Source organism: Castor canadensis, chromosome 5 (assembly GCF_047511655.1).
Source record: "Castor canadensis chromosome 5, mCasCan1.hap1v2, whole genome shotgun sequence".
Lineage (NCBI taxonomy): Eukaryota > Metazoa > Chordata > Mammalia > Rodentia > Castoridae > Castor > Castor canadensis.
Genome location: NC_133390.1, coordinates 93,286,079 through 93,303,683, shown reverse-complemented (window position 1 = coordinate 93,303,683; position 17,605 = coordinate 93,286,079). Strand labels below are relative to the sequence as shown.

General features: G+C 36.3%; 1 long non-coding RNA gene across 3 annotated transcripts in view; it reads left to right on the top strand.

Moving 5' to 3' along the window:
- Window positions 1-2,691: 2,691 nt before the first annotated feature.
- LOC141423288 (uncharacterized) overlaps window positions 2,692-17,605 on the top strand; it is a 49,275-nt gene continuing 34,361 nt past the window's right edge. For 2 of the 3 annotated variants that reach the window (XR_012448021.1, XR_012448022.1), the window contains exons 1-2: window positions 2,692-2,801; window positions 5,346-5,402. This is a non-coding gene — a long non-coding RNA (uncharacterized lncRNA). The remainder of the gene's footprint in view (window positions 2,802-5,345; window positions 5,403-17,605) is intronic. The other variant, XR_012448023.1, reaches the window with a different exon arrangement.

The window sequence follows — 17,605 nt, the reverse complement described above, 5'->3', positions numbered from 1 at the left end:
GGAAGGTTCATAATAACTAATTCTATGGATATAAAAAAAAATAAAGGAATACATCTATGACAACATATGATACCATAGATCACATAGTCTATGATAACAGATGAAGTGCACCAATTCCTTTAAAGAAACAGATTGCCAAAACTTATACAAAGAGAAATAGATTATGTTAAAAATACATGTTTATTTCTACAGCAAATATATATACAGAAGAAATAGAGTATCTTTCTCAAGTACCAAGTCTGGATGGGATCACTGATAAATATTACCTAACATTTACAGAAAAAAAATTAGTATTTCTTCACAATCTTTTCCAGAAACTACAAAGAGGAGGAATATCCTAACACATTTTAAGGGACATTGTTACTATAATAAGAAAATTAGAAGAGACATTGTAAGAAAGGAAAACTTCAGAACATTATTTCTACATGAACTTAGGTTTTATAATTAGTTCTTAGATAAGACTTTGAAAATTTGATATCTCTCCTCATGAGAGAAAAAAATGGGAATTTGGGCTTTGCTATAATTAATATCTTCTGCTCTGTAGAAATAGGAAAAAAAGCCTCAGACAAGATGACAGTATTTGTAAGGTTTATATCTGATATAGAACTAGTGTTCAAAATATGCAAAGAACTCCAAAACCTCAACAATAAGAAAATTTAAAAAATTGAAATAAGTAAAGTATATGAAAAGACACCTTGCCAAGAAAGACCTACAGATGACAAATGAACATATAAGCAGATACTCAACAACATTTGCCATTTGAAAAATTGCAAAGTAAAACTTTATCCTACTACAAACCTATTAGAATGGCTAAAATTGAAAAAAGCCAGACTTATCAATTACTAATGATGATACAGGAAAGAGAAAACTAATTTATTGCTGATGGAAGATAAAACAGGTACCACTTTGGAAAACAGTTTAGCGGTTTCTTCCTAGGCTCAACATTGTTTTACCATGACATAACAACTGTGGTATGGTATCGAGTTAACACATTTGAAAACTCATAGCAGAAAAAACAGCTTGCAAATATTTATATCACCTTTATTTATAAACTTCAAAACTAGAAGATGTTACCAATATGAGGATTTAGCAATGCAATGCAGAATGTAACAAAATAATGTACCTATATTACAAATGTGTGAAACTACCTCCCTGAATCAGGAGAAAGTACTGACCTAAGCAAATTGGAAATGAATATTGTCTGTAAGACTTAAAGGGTAAAAAAGAAAAGAAATTGAACTTAAGAGCTGTACTCTGGTTGGTAAAGTTGTGTCCACAGAAGTACAGGTTGATAATTCTGATATTGCATGCATATATACTGAAATTGACAATTACATGAAGAATTGAAGATGGTAGTGTCACCAGAGGACAGACGAGGGAGCTCCCACAGTTTCCCAGTTTCCATGCAAAATCACAGTCCTTGAGATCCACAAACATTAAGAAGCATTTCAAGGTGTCTCATAACAAGAAATCTCACAAGGAGGAAATTTTAGCAAAGATTTATTTTAGAATAACAGGATAAAGTACAGACAATGGGGAGGGGTAGACAGAAAAAGAAAATGCAGTAAATGGAAGCAAAGACTCAAAATGGTGGCCTCTACTTCTTAGTCTTGTACTGGAGAGCTGGGAGAATACACAAGGTCAAAGATAATGGGTCTGGGTGGCTAAGATGGCTGTTAAACAAGGGAGGGATCATCCTGGTCCACCCAAATCACAGAGACAATAGTTGTACTTTAGAACTTTCCTTTGATTATTCTCCACCCATCCAAACAAACTTGGAGCTTGTTAACATCTCAGAGGAAAGCAGAAGCAGATAGCAACTCTATGTCTCACTGTTCCTATAACTTAGCATCTTAAAGGACATGGGAGGATGCTAGCTCCGCTGGCTCTCCAGCCTTTTCTTCCTTGTTCCAATGTCTGAGTCTGGCCCCTTAAATATTTATTAAATAATATAATTTCCCTGTCTCCTCATCTAACTCTTCTGCCTCTTCCCTCCTGTCTCTTGTCTCCTGCCTCCCTAAGAGCCAAGTTTCTCATTGTTTCAGTGGGAGATTATACACACACATATTTCTTTGATATGTTAGCTGAGAGTCTCAAAACAAGGATATCTCAGTAGCAGTGAGTATACCTAGTGTTCAGATCTTGGCTTCTTATATAATTTCCTACAACTGAGTTCCTTGAACAAATGATTGACTTTAGGACTGAAGCAAGTATTATATAAGATGTGCTTGGAATATGCTACAGTGATATAAAGAATTGTTCAAAAAATCCTACCATGTTTTAGGTATGTCAAAAAACAAAAGAACCTACTTAATGAGCTTCAAATACCCCAAACTGGAACAATTTGAGCAACAAAATAATCAAGTATTGAACTGTAGCATAAATTATGAAATAAATATCCCTGATCCAAAGTGGTATAAATGATTGATGGAAAGAAGGAAGGAAGGAAGAAAGAAAGAGAGGAAAGGAGGAAGGACTAAAATACCCTATGGTTTTTCCGGCTCTTACTTTTGTGAACTTGGACTAGAATTTATGCCTTTGGTCCTCCTGATTCTCAGGTTTTCAGTCATGAAATAGAAGTACACCACTAGCTCTCTTGGATCTCCAACTTGGATCATGGAGCTTCTCATTCTCTAGGTTACAGAATCCAATTCCTTAAAATAATATACCCTGGGTGTGTTTGTGAGTGTATTTCTGAATAAGATTTGCATTTAAATCAGAAGACTAAGTAAAGCAGACTGCCCTTCCCAGAGTAGATAACTCTCTAATCTTTTGGAAGCTTGGATAGAACTAAAGATAAGGTAAAGAAGAATTCTCTTTCTCTCTTTCTCTCTCTCTCAATATATGATCTGTTTTTGTTTGTCTTCAGAAATAATAATAACATACTGCTATAAGATGCTTAACAGGAATATATGTGAATCTTATTTTTGTCATTTTTTCATGAAATTAAAATTATTCTAAAATAAGAAGTCTATTTTAGAAAATTGAATTGAATGTATTAATTAATTCTTTTCAAGTTTGTAATACAGGTTAAATGAAGCTAATTTGTGTAAAGTTCTTAGAACAATGCCAAGAACAAAGTAAATGTCAACAAAAGGCACCTGTTATTCTTAAAGTATTATAATTCATCATTTTTTACTAAGAAACAAATCTTATCACTGAGTACTGTTAGTTATTTTTGATATCACTGGGGATTTTTATTATTTTTGCATATGATAAGCTTTAGAAATTGAGGAAAAATGACTGAACTGCATTATTCAATGAGTATTTATGGAGGATATGTCCTGTGTTTTATATTAGTCTGTCTATTACAAAAATAGAAAAAGGAATGGAAGATTTTTTAAACAAGTCTACAGCTTATCTGGTGAGACATTAATTTTGGACTTAAAACAACTACTATGCACCTTTAAGAAATCTCTTAAAAGTGATTTGGTATCTGGGATAATTTTTTTTTTAATTCCGGAAATATCAGAATACATGTTTATGTACTTTCTTTTACATTCAATAATAATTTTATTAATTATTGATGTGTTTATTCCTTTTTTATCAATTTTTCTCATCCCATCTTTAGTGACTCATCTTTTTTGTCAATCATTTCATCTTTATCTGTATATAACCACATATATATTGCACTGTAATCTTTCATTCCAATTTTTTTGGTTGTAAACTGTATTTTGTATCTATTCAGATTTTCTCCCACAAAATACTGCTTTCAGATTTTTATTTTCAAAGGTTGTATATTCTTTTCCTTCAAATGTTCAATGACATTCTTCGGTATATGATTTTCTGTGTCTATTGGCTTCACTCCTGAGCACATACAACATTCAAATAGCCTATTATAACTGAATCTCTTGCTCATCATTTTGCTTCTCTCTTACTCAAACCATTGATCTTTTTTTTTTTAGTTTCACTTAAAATTATAGTTGCCATTGAACTTGTATGATGGTTCCATCATATCTATTAAATTTTTAGGAAAATGGCTGTTAAAAATATGCTCAGTGATAGTGTTGAATCATTTACAAAGAAAACAATGAAAAATACTTTCAATTTTACTTATAAAACTCTGATGCTGAATTGGGAGTACTGACAGCAAGCTTCCAGGTTCTTCAAAGAGGCAACTCTGTTTTATTGCCTGAATCAGCTTCAGGAAATTTTCAGTTCCCAGTAGCTCTATTTCTCTTTGAAGAGGATCATCTATCAAATGAAATGTAATAAATTGAAATCTGTCAAGTCTTTAGATTCTTTGAGTGGAGTTGAAATAATTATTATTTGCATTGAGGCAGGCAATGAAGATGAAAATGTTAAGACTATTTCATCACATACCGATAAGCAGTAGGTCAGTAAAGTCTTGGCTGGAATTTCTCCAGACACTCAGGTAAAATTTAAGGAAAAAATTCCTGCAGCTCACTTATAAGTGAAAGGGAGAGTGGGAAGGCTGGGAAGGCACTTATCTTGTTTAAAAGGACCAATTTAGCACTGAAGATTGCTAATGGGGGCAGCGAGATGAGACACAATTTATAAGCATTCCTGGCACAGGGTTGAAGGTTTTATAGCTTGGCGAACTGGGGGTTATGGGGCTGTGTTTTAATTTAAATGAAAATAGCAAAGATTTAACATCATTCCACTTTTCTTGTCAAAAAGTAGTTTTGCTTTTTTTACTTATGGAGTGTTGTGTGTGTGTGTCTAGCTCAGCTCAGTGACATAAAAAAATTCCAGAGACCTCATGACTATCCCCGAGGCGGATGGATCCTTCACTGGTTTGATTGTGTCATGAACTTAAACCCATGTTGACATGGTGTTTCTGGGGTCAGTCCACTGCTGGTCTCACAAGGCTACCTAAACTCCAGGAAAACAAACCTAGACTTCAGTTTTAAAAAAAACAAAACAAACCTGAGAAAGCTTTGGAATTCTAAACTGGGGTCTTTTCTTCTTCTATTCTCTTGCTTTTATTTAGAACTTTAAAGAATAGATTAAATTCATATCTTTTATTATGACACAATGTAAATAAAAAGAGTTACTATTAATTTAGTGCCTGCTGTGAGTTAGGGACATTTTTAATATTTCACATACATTGTTCCATTTATTCCAGGAGGAGTTATTGTTGTAGTCATTTTGCAGTTGATATAAGGCAAGGACTTCTGAAGTCATACAATATATATACTTAAGATCACTCAGCTCATAAGCAAAGGAGACTGAATTTGAATCTAGTCTTTCAATTCTATCTTTCACCAGATTTTCATTTTATTAAGATCTAAATTCAGAAGAGCTAAACCTACTCAAGAAGTGCATGACTTTAAGCCTAATGTTTTGCTATTCTCTTTGCATGCCAACTTATGCGTGTAAAGGGAAGAATCTTTCTTCTCCCTGACTCTTTTTTTGCCTGGCAGAAACATCTGCACAAGGTAAGTAATTAATATGGTTGCTACCTCATACAATGTGGTTCAGAGAAGAACTATGAGCATTAGACACAAGTATGTTATTGATGCTTCAGAGATCCTGCCAGTGCCCTATCAAATATAGCACTCCAGGGACTCTGGCTACACAGGAGTAATACTTTCCATGGAAAATACCATACTTGCTTTCTTTCTTGACTGGTAACATTCTGTACTTACTCTGAAATAGACTCAGAAGACTAGTGTAAAGAGAATGTAGTAATTTTCTTAAAGAAACCAAAGTCAACTTCATTTTGTCCTTTTTAAGCCTTATCTGCTTAAGACCCAATGAAACACTCCCCCCATTTGCAACCAAAAATAAAATTCCAAATTTCCCTTCATTTCCTGCCTAATCCTTTGAGTCATACTTCTCATCCCTATCTTTACCAGTTCAGCCCTTTTGTGACTAACATATTATTCCTCCCTCCTCTTCTCTTGCTACTTATCTCAGGGAATCCTGACTAGCTTTCTTGTTGAGGATTACAGTATTCACTACCAGAAGCTGAAAATTCTTTCCAGCAGTGGAAAGAAAGCAGGATTGTGGAAACATATAGAAAATATTGTACTGAGGAGGCAAGGTCATTGATGAATGACCACCACCTGCTCAAGAATAAAAAACTAAAGCTTTGTGGAGAAACAAAACAGCCCAGTGTAGAGAAGAAGGTGCAGATTGTGGAGAAGAGCTGATGTAAGCAATGTGTTACAATGAGAGGTTGGATTTTAAAGTCAGCAGCTGGTATCAAAGATAGCTGTACACTTATGATGTTACTCCACTTCTATAAGTCTTGGTTTCCTCATAGATTACATTAGAATTACACCAATATCTAATATTCATGTGAGCATTAAATGAGTTAATTATTTAAAGTCAAGTCTGTTTCTTTCCAGATTTTTATTGAGATAAAAGAGATGGTTTCTGTCCTTTAATTGTGAGCAGTAGATCATCTTCCCCACACTACCTGTACCTTCTATAGGATCTTTCCTTCCTCAGTCCTGGGAATATCTTGATGTCATGGTGAGCTTCATGTCAGGTTTGGGGATTTCACTGGGAGTCAGTAGGCTTTCTCTAATTCGTGGTACCATTCATAATATCTACTAAATACATTTGCATAATGAAAATGGATATTTTTAAAACATGCCTGGTTTAAAGCAGTCTCATTGGGCACTTAAAATATTTTCAGTAGAAGTACTGTAATTGGAGGGTGGTGGAAAAGACAATTTCTACACAGCTCAGTTACTGATATATGTGAGCAACTCATTTTTGTTTTGTTTTATTTTGTTTTTTTTTTAAGACAGCTTTCTCTTACAGGTGGGTGGAACAGATTCTGTTGCGGGGAGGGTGTTGGTACCAATGGGAGGAGGGAAATGGCAAGGAAAAGGGGATAGGAAGATGAATACAGTGCAAATAGTGTGTACACGTGTATGTAAATGCAAAAATTATACATGTTGAATCTGTTCCAAGAATCAGGAGAGGGGGGAATGAAAGAGAGTGGTGGAGGGGGTGAGTTCAAATATATTTTTGATACATTGTAAGAACATTTGTAAATATAAATGCCACAATGTACCCCCATCCAGCACAAAAATAAAGAAAATAAAATAAGAAAAAGAAAATTTTTTCTTACATATGGCATTTCTTACAGTCATTGCTGCCTTTAAGGAAGAGAAGTTTTAGTCCCTTGTCTCACTCACAAAAACAGTGAACGTTAGATTGCAGCTAAAGTATTGCATTGATCTAACCAATAACTCCAGAATTTTACTGTGAGGTATTCACATGTAGTAGGAATTACTGCTGTCTAATAATGACTCTAATTATCTTTTTATACTCTGGGTCAGTTCATTAAAACTGTGCTACTCAGTGACTACTCTTTTATCTTCTTCAGTGCACCCATTGTCACAACCTTTTTGCCAAATGCTCATCTTCACATACTAAATTGAGGTTTGCCTATAATCTTCAACTGGCTCTTTTATACATTTAGATATGTCTTCACCCAAAGTGCATTTGCTGCACTTTGAGAAATCTTTAAAGAAATCTTTAAGAAAATAATTTAAGCTATTACTAGCAATACTAAAGTGCATTTCAACATTATTGAAAAATGTAAATCTTTACTTCAAGGCTTAAAAGCTTTCTCTTTTTTTTCTCTAACAAGAAATCTACATGACTTGGGTTATTCATCTACCTTAAAGTAATCTTGATGACAAGAAATACCATAGTGAGAAAATGTCTTTGGTCTTGACAATACATGAAAAGAGATCCAAGGAGAGAAAGATGGTGTAAAGCAATAAAATAGTTTTGAAAAATGAATTTCCATTTTATTATTATGGGTTGTATTGGATTGAAGTGTGCCCTCCAAGTGGATATGTCCAGAGTTTTACCTCTAGAATTTGTGATTGTAACCCTATTTGGAAAAAGAAGTTTGCAGATGTAACGAAGCTAAAGATCTTGAAATGTTATCGTCATTAACTACTCTACTGAATACTAAATTCAATAACAAGATCCTTAAAAGAGACAAAAGAGAAGACACAGACACATGTAACAGAAGGCCATTTGAAAAAATGTCAGAAAAAGGCAAACATTGGAGTGACACAATCTGAAAAATGAAAGGAAAGCCAACAGCCACCAAGAGCTAGAAGAAACAAGGAAGGATTTCTTTTTCAGTCTTCAATGAAAGCACAGCTCAGGCCAAGCATAATGGTTAACAGTTGTAAACCCAGCTAATTAGAAAGCAGAGATTGGAGGATCATGGTTGAGAAACTGCCTAGGCAAAGTTAGTGAGATCATATATCAAGAACATGCCAGGCACAGTGATCCAAGTTTATAATCTCAGTTACTTAAGTGGAGTTAGGTGGATTGTGGTATGGCTAGCCTAGACAAAAGAATGAGACCATATCTGAAAAACAAACTAAAATCACCAAAATGAAACAAAAAACAGCTCATTTTAATTGGTTATGGCAGCTACAGGAAGCCAATACACTGGTTAAATAAGAAGTATTCAAGACATTCTTATTCACAACATTATCTCTTGGGGGATGACTTTTTAAATTGGCATAAACTTATTGAAAATGTAATTTTCACTTAGAAGCTAGCTGTATTGGACAATATTTGGAATGTTTGGATATCATGTATAAGTCCCTGGGTTAAATTGCCAGTATAACAAAAAAATAAAATGTAATTTTCTATACTGAATATAAATACCATTTGGAGCTGGGGCCCAGGTGGCTTACACTCATAATCCTAGCTACTCAGGAGGTAAAGATCAGGAGGATCACAATTTGAAGTCAACCTGGGCAAAGAGTTCTTAAGATTCTATCATCAAAATGCCAAAAACAAAAAAGAGCTGGTGGTGTCATGGCTCAAGTAGTAGAGTGCCTGCCTAGCAAGTGTGAGACCCTGAGTTCAAACCCTAGTACAGCCAAAATAAATAAATAAATAATGAATAATAATAATATTTGGAAAATCTCTGTGGAATAAATGATTAATCTTAATGTTTTTAAGTTTATCATCTATGTCTATGATATTTTGTAGTCTAATGAAAAATAATAAATTACTTTAGAGAGTTATATTAATATTTATTCAGAAATATGCTAGTACCACTTTATTTGCACAAGTCTTTGTACCTATAAAAGATTATTTGCTTTATATGGAAAGACAGTTGAGCTGGAAATTGGCTCTCTTTGATGATGAAGCTGACTTTTTATTCATTGATTAGTTTAAATAACTATTTATAGAATAGATTCTGTATTTCATCTTATTTGGCAAAGATACAACAGGGATTGTATGAACATCCCTTTTCCTTGTGAATCTTATATTCTATTGGAGAGATAAGAGGGACTTTTAACACATATAAGAAATTACATATTATCTTTAAAAACCTTAAGAAGAAAAAAATGTAGTGTGTTATAGGGGTTATAAGTTTAAATACAATGGTCAGATCTCTGGAAAGACATGAGGAAATGTTTTGATATGAGAGGAAAATTTTTTCCCAACATAAGAAGTCAGTGCTATAACCCAGGTATGACCACTCAAGAAATAGCAAGTAGGCCAGTGACAGCAGCAGATGCCAGTAGAAGATAAAGTCAAATTGGTGATAATATCAAGATATGTAAGACTCTTGAATCATGTGAGGATTTTGGCTTTTTTCTACAAATAAAGTACAAAATAGTGGAAGATTCAAACAAACATAATATAATCAGATTATGATTCAAGAGGAACATTTTTGAGGGCAGAAAGTGATGACAATTATAAGACGGTTGGGTCAAGAAAATCAGGAGGCTACTGGCACAGTCTACATCCAGGTTGTTTGCATGAAGATAGAGCAACATGGATGTGAGCAGGGGTAAAACTAAACATGTCTGACTGCTGGATTAGATTTGACATGAACATGATAAAATTTGAACTTCATATTTCCTAGGTACTCCAACATTTCCACAAATGGGATATGAGCACCCTTCCTGAGTGACCAGGTGCACCAGTGGGATAAGGCTGCTTCCTGGCACAAGTTTCCCTTCTTACCCACACTTGACTTTGACCTGGTGACATGTAAATGCAGTAGTAAAATCCCTTCATGGCTTTGCCTAAGCACTCCAGTCTGACACCTAATAAAAGTGTTTGCCCAAAGTCCCACCCTTTTTATGGGCCTACTACCTGAGAACTGTGCTCAAAACTCCTGTCTCTAGACCTAAGAGTATAACATAATAGATTCTTTAGCTTCACTCATTTCTTGAATTTAATTTCTGCAGCCATGTTGAAATGATCTTAAAAAGGATCCTAGTGTCTCTAGACAGGGGACATTATTCTCCATTTACAACTCAAGGTGAGGAGAAGAAAGAGAAGCTGAAGGAGATCAAGAAAGATGGTCGATTGTTGTCATCCTAAAAGCCCAGCAGCAACTAAGTACCCCAAAGAAGGAAGATCAGGGAACCCCAAAACACACCCATGGGGTCCCACAACCAGCAAGAAGCAAAATCCTCTCTGAATCCACAAATAGAGAAGCAACTAATCACAAGAAGAATAGGATGGGCAACACGCAGATCAAAATTCCCAATCACCCTAAAGTCTCTGTGCAGCTCCAGGCTCCATTACTCTGCACTTGGAAGTAAATCCTGCTCCCCAGCACACACAGGAATTCAGAGCCCCATGCTCCCCTCTACTGCATTTCCTGCTACCTGCACCCCGAAATGCCAGGGAAGCCTGGGCCCCTGCGTAAGAAGGACCAGGGCTCCCACTGGTCCATGAGTAGCAGAAGGCACAAGCTTGTAGACTTGGTTCTCCCATGACTGCAGCAGCTGCTACAGCTCTTGGAAGCCCATGCACAAGCACAAGTAGACCCAAGGGTTTCTGCTGCCTTGTAGGTACTAGATGATTCAAGCCCACCATCTTTACTGCCACACATACAAGTATCTGCTGCCCCGTCAAAGAGCAGAAACCCAGCTCATCCACTGAGTGGTAATCTGCCATTCTGTGGGTGCCAGGAGACCTGCTTCACTAAGGCACAAAAAGGTGCAGTGCTTCCCACTGTGCCTGAACATAGGAGAGCCCCCACTTGTCCATTAAAAAGTGAAAATGCCAGATTCCCCACTGAGGGGAGGAAAGGTGTAACCTATTACTCAGTAAGTGGCACCAGAAGGCCTACCTCTTGAGGTGCACAGAGGCCCAGCACTTCATGTTGCACTGCCCTTCAGGAGAAGGGCAAGAACTGTACAAGAATTGTCCAAGAACTAGAATCCCAGCTCCTTCACTGAGTAGCAATCCAGTACTCTGCAGCTGCCAGGAGGCCAGTATCCCAAGGTACACAGAGACAAACATTCCCCATTGTGCCTGACAGCAGGAGAGTACCCACTCCGTTAGAGAGCAAGCATACTAGATTCCACACTGAGGTGAGGAAAGGTGTAAACTGCTACTCTGTAGAAAGCACCAGACGTCTGCCTCCCCAAGGTGCACAGAGGCCCAGCACTTTAACCTTGCCTCCCTGTAAGACAGCCCATTCTCTCCTGTCCAAGGGCTAGAATCCCAGCACCTCCAATGAGTGACAATCCACTACACTGCAGGTGCTAGGAGGCCTGCCTCCCACAGGGCACAGAGACCCCTAGCTCCCCACTGTGACTGTAAGGAAGTACCTGCGGAGAGAAAAGAGGTAATCTGAACCACCACAAGAACCCTGAAAGAGGTAGTGTTTCCAGCACACTCCTCACTGAGGAAAACTACTGGAACTCCAGGAGAAAAAAACTCAAAACCCCAAGAGATTAAAACCCAAACCAAAAATAACTCCAGATGTGTAAATTTCAATACAGAATGAAACAGCAAGACAACAACTCTCCCTCAAAAACCAATTCCACCATAAGGATCTAAACACCTGTGTAGAGGAAGAAATATCAAATAATGAATTCCAAAGACAGAGTCACCCAGGTGCATGAAGTTACAGAACACCATACCATCAGGACCAGAAAAGAAACATACCAAGACACATCATAATCAAAACACTCAGCACACAGAGCAAAGAAAGAATTCTGAAAACTGCAAAAGAGAAAAGACAAATCACATATAAAGGCAAAGCCATTAGAATGACAACAGAGTTCTCGACTCAAACTCTAAATGCAAAAAGGTCATGGAATGATGTAATTCAGGCCCTGAAAGAAAAAAACTGTCAAACTAGACTAGTCCATTGAGCAAAATGCTTCCTAATTGAAGGAGAAATTAAAACCTTGCATAATGAGGAAAAACTAAAGTTTTTCCTCACTAAGAAGATACTTACAAGACTTTTACATGTAGAAGAAGAAACTAGAGTGAGACAAGAAGACAGAAGAAAGAAAAAACTCTTTTCAGCAAGCAGAGCAGTAAAAAGGAATAGGTAAATCTAAACAATAGGGAAACAAGAATGGCTGGAAATAACAGGCACCTCTCAATATTAACACTAAATATAAATGGCCTCAATGCCCCAATCGAAAGACACAGAATAGCAAACTGGGTTAAAAAAACAAGACCCAAACACATATTGCTTACAAGAGACTTATCTCTTTGAAAAATGAAAACTGGCTTAGAGTCAAAGGGTAGAAAAAGGCTTTCTAAGCAAAAGGACCCCATAAACAAGCAGGAGTAGCTCTACTCTTATCTGACTCTTAGTCTGACTTCAGACTAAAATGAATAACAAAAGACAATGAAGGTCACTTCATATTAATTAAAGGAGCAATTCATCAAGAGGAGATATCAATCCTTAACATATATGCACCAAACACAGGGGCACCCAGCTACATTAAAAAAAAATTAAAAAACATTAATGGACCTAACAGCACAGATGGATTCTAACACAGTGATAGGGGGAGAACTGAATACCCCACTGTCATGAATAGATAGGTCATGCAGGCAAAAGATCAACAAAGAAACTTCAGAGCTATTCCAAACATTAGACTAAGTAGACATGGTTGATATCTACAGAGTATTTCACCCAACAACAGGCAGTATGCATTCTATTCTGCAGCTCATGGAACTTTCTCCAAAATAGATCATATTTTAGGACATAAAACAAGTCTTAACAAATTCAAGACAATTGAAATGGTCTCCTGTATCATATCAGATCACAATGAAATAAAACCAAACCTCAACAACAAAAGAAACCACAGAAACTATTCAAACGCAAGAATACTGAACAGACTGCTGAAAAACCAGTGGGTGACTGAAGAAATGAGGGAAGAAATCCAAAAGTTCCTAGAATCCAATGATAATGAAAATAAAACCTACCAGAATCTGTGGGATACAGCAAAGGCCATGCTAAGGGGAAAGTTTATAGCTATAAGTACCTACATTAAAAAAACAAAAAACCCGAGATCTCTCATATAAACAATCTAATGATGCACCTTAAGCTCCTAGAAAAACAAGAACAAACCAAAGCTAAACCCAGCAGCTGGAGAGATAATAAAGGTCAGGGCTGAGATCAATGAAACCAAGACCAAAAAAACTACACAAGGAATCCATGAAACAAAAAGTTGGTTCTTTAAAAAGATTAACAAGATCGATAAACCCTTAGGCTACATGCCAAAACAGAGAAGAGAAAAGACCCAAATTAATAAAATTGGAGATTTTATTATCAGGGACATGACCACAAATACTAACAAAATCCAGATAATCATTAAAGAGTACTTTGAAAACTTCAACTGGAAAATTTAGATGAAATGGATGAATTCCTAGATGCATATAATCCAACTGAAATTCAATCAAGAAGATATTAAACACCTAAATAGTCCTATCACATGCAATGATATTGAAGCAGTAATAGAGTCTCCTTACAAAGAAGAGCCCAGGACCTGATGCAGTCATGGCTGAATTTTATCAGACCTTTAAAGAAGATCTAACACCAACACTCCTCAAACTTTTCCAGGAATTAGAAAGGGAAGGAAGGCTACCAAATTCATTCTATGAAGCCAGCATTACACTCATTCCAAAACCCAATAATAGACCAATATATTTTTAAATTTTTTTATTATTCATTTATTCACATGTGTGTACATTGTTTGGGTCATTTCTCCCTTCTGCCCCCTCCCCCTCCCTCCCTCACTTCAGGCAGAACCTGTTCTGCCCTTATCTCTAATTTTGTTGTAGAGAAGACATAAGCATAATAAGGAAAACAAAGCATTTTTGCTAGCTGAGTTAAGGATAGCTATACAGAAAGATTCCTAGCATTAGATGCAAAGATTCTCAACAAAGTACTGGCAAACAGAAATCAACAATATATCAGAAAGATCATACAACATGACCAAGTCAGTTTCATTCCAGGGATGTAACGATGGTTCAACATATGTAAATCCATAAATGTAATGCAGCACATAAACAGAAGCAAGGACAAAAACTATATGATTCTCCCAAATGATGCAGAAAAAGCCTTTGACAAAATCTAACAACCTTTCATGATAAAAGCTCTGAAGAAACTAGAAATAGAAAGAATGTTCCTCAACATAATAAAGGGTATATATGACAAATCTAGAGCCCACATCATACTAAATAGAGAACAACTAAAACCATTCCCGTTAAAGTCAGGAGCAAGACAGAGCTGTCCACTTACACTACTGCTATTCAGTGTAGTTTTGGAATTCCTAACCAGAGTAAGACAAGAGCAAAAAATAAAAGGGATTCAAATAGGGAAGGAAGAAGTCAACTTATCCCTATTTGCAGATGATATGATTCTATACCTAAGAGACCCTAAAAACTCTACCAAAAAAGTATTAGAAGTCATAAACTCTTTCAGCAAAGCAGCAGGATACAAAATTAATATACAGAAATCAGTAGCCTTCCTATATACCAACAATGAGAATACAAAGACATCAGGGAAATAATCCCATTTAAAACAGCCTCAAAAACAATAAAGTACCTTGGCGTAAACTTAACAAAAGAAACCAAAGACCTTTTTAATGAAAACTATAAACCACTGAAGAGAGAAATGAAGAAGACATCAGAAGATGGAAAGACCTTCTGTGCTCATGATTTGGTAGAATCAACAATGTGAAAATGGCCATATGACTAAAAGCAATTTACATGTTCAACACAATCTCTATCAAAATTCCAATGACATTTTGCACAGAAATAGAAAAAATCAATCTGAAATGCATATGGAAACACAAAAGACCTCAAATTGCCAAAGCAATTCTGAGCAAAACCTCCAGTCCTGGAGGCATTGCAGTATCTGACTTCAAGCTATACTACAGAGCCATAACAATAAAAATGGCATGATACTGGCACAAAAACCAACAGGAAGACCAGAGGATCATAATAGAAGGTTCAGACATAAACCTACGCATCTATAGCCAACTGCTATTTGACAAAGCAGCCCAAAACACATGACAGCCTCTTCAACAAATGCTGCTAGGAAAACTGGATATCTCCATGTAGAAGACTGCAACTAGATCCTAGTCTTTTACCCTGTACCAAAATCAACAAAAAAGTGCACCAAAACCCTTAATATAAGTCCTGAAACTTTGAAACAACTCCACGAAGCAGTAGGACATACACTGAAACAAATAGGTATAGGGAATGAATTCCTAAACAGAACTCAAAAGGCTCAGCATCTAATAGAAGCAATGAACAAATGGCACTGTGTCAAATAAAGTTTCTTTACAGCAAAGGAAACAGTCACCAGATTCAAGAGACAGCCCACAGAATTGGAGAAAATCTTTGCCAGCTACTTATCTGATAAGGGACCAGAATCTACAGAGAACTCAAAAAACTCAGCCCCCGAAGAATCAACACCTCAGTGAGGAAATGGATACATGAATTCTCAAAAGAAGAGGTATAAATGGCCAGTAAATATGTGAAGAAGTGTTCAACTTCCCTGGTTATATAAGAGATACAAATAAAAACAACAGTTAGATTTCATCTCACCCCAGTTAGAATGGCCATAATTAAGGGTAACAACAAATGCTGGCAAGGATGTGTGAAACAAGAACCCTTATACACTGTTGATGGGAATGAAAATTAGTACAACCACTATGGAAACAGTATGGAGATTCCTCAAAAACCTGAAGATAAAACTGCCATACAAACCAGTGATACCACTCCTGGTCATCTACCCGGAGGAACGTAAGAAAGGCTACAATAGAGACACCTGGACTCTGATGTTCATCACAGCACTATTCACAATAGCCAAGCCTTGGAAACAGCCCAGGTGTCCTATATGAAACAGAACTAAGAAACCCCTCGCAATTGCTATAAGTGTGGCAGGAAGGGGAGTGAGGGGGAGAGATGATGGGGGTTATGTAAATAATGTACAATATAAGTCCAATTGGAATTGTCACTATAAATCCCCCCTGCATTAATGAATATACCCTGATAAAATATTTATTAAAAAAGAAAGAGAAACTGAAGATGACTCCAAGGTTTTCAGCTGTCTAACTGGAGAGATGGAGGCTATCACTGACTGGAATCCGTGAGAAAGCAGATAAATTAGGTTTGGAGGGACAAGATAAGGACATGCTAAATTTCAGATAACTACTTGAAATCCAGAATATTGAGTTAAAATTTAAGAGAGTTGGGCTAGAGAGTGGTCCTCGGTAGAGATGTATGTTGAGGGGTCTTATCCATACCTGTGATATTTAAAAGCATGCAGCTGAAAAGAGGACTAATGTGAAATAACACAGAGAAAATAAAAGATCGAAGGACTGAGTACTGAGGGACACCAAAGTTGGATCTCTGTGACATAGTTTGTGAACCAAAATTTTGTGGTTTCACATAGTGAGCACTCATCAAGTGATTTAGTTTAAAAGGAAGCAGGAAAATGGGTCAGTGATTAAAGGAGTGGTTATGTCAAAATAACTTTTAAGTGAGAAAAATTATAGAATCATTTCTCATAGAAATCTTCCAACAAAAAGAGAAAACTTAAAAATGCAGGAGTGAAATGAAGTTGTAATGATGTCCTACATTAGGCAGAAGGAAGGAATGTGAGGGTGTAAGTGAAATGTTTGGAATTAAGGAGGACCAAAAACATTTAGACTCCAGAAACAAAAATCAGTGTGTAAGATCCAGATGGTACCATTGGATGAAGACACAGCGTTGAGAATGCCTTTGATTGTTTTGATTTTATTTGTGAAATTAAAAGTAAGATTATCATTTGAGACTAGGGTGGGTTAGAATTGATCAGGAGATAGAATGAGGACAAGATACAAAATTAATCAGGGAATGTGTAAGAGCAAATGTATGAAGAAATATGAATGATTATTGTGCATAGTTAGAAGTACACTTGAGGGCTAGGTATACAGGGAAAGTGGTAGAGGTCTGGGTTCAATCCACAGTAAAACACACACACACACACACACACACACACACACACACACACACACACATGAAACTTGAAAGCTTGAAGAAACTGGCTATGAATTTGAAGTAGTACTAGTCAGCCACGTTCAGTTCTGTGAGAACAGGTGAAAAAAGAAGAGCCTCCAATGTAAGATCCTACCTTGCATTTAAATGTCAGTCTTTTTAGTATTTTACAATCTGTCTTGGTTCTTTGAACTTCTCTTTCTCTCATTTTGCTTTATTCTGTTTTGAACAACTATGACACTATTGGCCAGTTACTTTGTAGATGGTCCCTCAGTTTGAGTCTGTCTGATGTTTGCTCAGAATGAGGTTGAGTTAGGTATCTTTGTCAAGAATATCACAGAAGAAATATTTTGCACTTCTAGGTTCAGCACATCAGGAA